Below are 2,714 nucleotides of genomic sequence, written 5' to 3'. Positions count from 1 at the left end.
CGGCGGTGGTTCTGGGGATTCTCCGGCATCGGAGGAGGAGGAGCGGGGGTATGATGGGAAATTGATCGGAGGATTTGGAACGGGGACTTTCTTTTCTCTCTCTCTCTCTCTCGTCTCTCTCCTCAGATCGGAGGAGGAGAGGGAAATGAAATTTGAACGAGACAGAGTTGGCCTGGGGGATGTGGGAGCCCCCTTGTTTTAAGTCTTTCTTTCATATATTGAAACTAGTCTGCTGTCCGTGCAAAGCACGGGTTTGCTACAGTTTCCCGCCTTTTTTAAATTCTCCTGTTTTGAATTTTCTGTGGGTGCTACAGTAACCCGCTCTGCTACAGTGCTACTCCGAACTGCTACAGTAACCCGATCTGCTATAGCGCCCTTTTAATTTAACATCTGCTACAGTAATAACGCTACAGTAAATCTACTGTAGTACTTACTGTAGTATGAACAGTGACTCTTTGTTTCTCCCTTTCGTATAAAGGAATAGATTAGTCCATCAAGTCTTTAGTATTTCAAAGTTAGTCAACCAAATCTTCATATTTCAAATTAGTCCCTTAAAACTTTAAGAGTTACGAACTTAACCCCCACATCTTCACATTATGAGCTAGCCCCTCAAATCCTTTTAAATAATTACAAATTAGTCCATCTTAGCAACGGGTTGAAAGTTCTGGGGGCTGATTTCAAAATACTTAAAAAGAATCGGTAATTAGTTTCAAAATATGAAGATTCAGGGGACTAAATTCAAAATATGAAGACGTTGGACAGTATTTTTAAAACACTGAAGGCTCCGTTTGGATACCATGGTGATTTACTTGTTTCCATGGTGTTTTTGTAAAAAAACAAAACATCATACGTTTGGAAACCATGGTGTTTTTTGAGCTAAATCATCATCAAACCAAAAACACTACACTTATTTCAAAACACTTTTTAGGTGTTTTAAGTTTGGTGTTTTGGTTTTGAGTTTGAGAAGATGTTAATATAATGTCTAACATAATATATTAAATGTAATTAATATAGAGTTATTATCAACATGCTTATTATATATATTATACTATACTATACCATATTATAGTTAATTTAATATATTAGTAATATTTATTAAATAATATAAAAATATAATAAATAAATATCTTATATAATAATATAACAACATATTAAATACCAATATTTAATATGTTAATAATGTATTATATAATAAATAAATAATAATAAAATATAAATAAACTAATAAAAAATAATAATAAAGTTATTGATAGTAGTAATAATATAATAATATACTATACAGTAGTATAATCGCTATAATATTATAAACTTTTAATAAATAAATTGTAATAAATTAATAATTATAAATATTATATAATAGTAACATATTTAATAAATAACATAACATATAATAATAATAATATTATAACATATTGTTATTGTAAATATAATATAATATATAAAATATTAATATATTCTATTAATAAATAATATAATTTATTATAAAGTAAAATAATTTTTAATAATAAAAAATTTATTCCTGACAAAATTTTTAATGTAAAAATAATATATTCATAATATAGTAATATTTATTTATATCGTAAATACTAATATATTATTAAAGTACTATTAATAAACTCTAACATATTAAAAACTATAATATATTATATAATATTAATATATTTATAATATATTAATTTATTAATAACATACTAGTAATAATATAATATTAACATTATTAATAATATTATATTATATGAATAATAGTATAATAATATATTATATTAATAATAGTATTAATATTATATTAACAATAAAATCACATTATCAAATTCAGACAGCAAACCTCATGTCGCACTTGTAAAGAAAAGCATAGTATACAGAGAAACAATAGAAAGAGGAATATATGTCGGAATTACATATTTTCTTTCTCTATATTATCTTCTATATACAGAGATGTAGAGTACAATGATAAGGCTCAAATCTCTTGATTATAGTCATGGATTGTTGTAACTATATACAGGTACATTCCCTTGATTTCAGCCTTACACTATAAACAATATACAGCTATATGGTTGTAACTGAATGTCAGGTATAAGGTATAAGGTTGTAATTGAATGTTTAAGTGAATAATTGAATGTTTAAGTGAATGCAGAGATCTTGCACATATCTCGCACATCCCCCCTCAAGCTCATGACGGGTTATCCCGTAAGGAGAGCTTGTCCCGTAGCCAAAGAAAGCGAGGAGTAGAGAGAGATTTAGTAAAGATATCAACGACTTGAGCTTTGTCAGGTAAATGAGAGAGAGTGATTGCACCTCGAAGGACATGAGCACGTATGAAATGAACATCGATGTCAATGTGCTTAGTCCTGCTATGGAAGACTAGGTTTTTGGACATGTGGATTGCGCTAATATTGTCGCATAGAATTAACGGAGGATTGGACATGTGAACTCTGAGAAACCGAAGCATATGTAAGAACCAAAGAACCTCAGTAGTTCTGGAAGCCAATGCGCGATACTCAGCCTCCGCACTAGATCTAGAGACAATAGATTATTTCTTAGATCCCCGAGAAAGAATATTTTGCCCCAAGAACACTGCATATCCCGTTGTTGAACGTCGACTATCTAGACAACCAGCCCAGTCTGCATCCGAAAACGCACGAATTTGAAGAGAAGCGTCTTTAGAAAATCTAAGTCCTAAGGATAGAGTACCTTTGACGTAGCGGAAGATCCTC

The sequence above is a fragment of the Asparagus officinalis genome, chromosome 5 (assembly GCF_001876935.1).
Source record: "Asparagus officinalis chromosome 5, Aspof.V1, whole genome shotgun sequence".
Taxonomy (NCBI): Eukaryota; Viridiplantae; Streptophyta; class Magnoliopsida; order Asparagales; family Asparagaceae; genus Asparagus; species Asparagus officinalis.
This window is presented reverse-complemented; position numbering follows the sequence as displayed.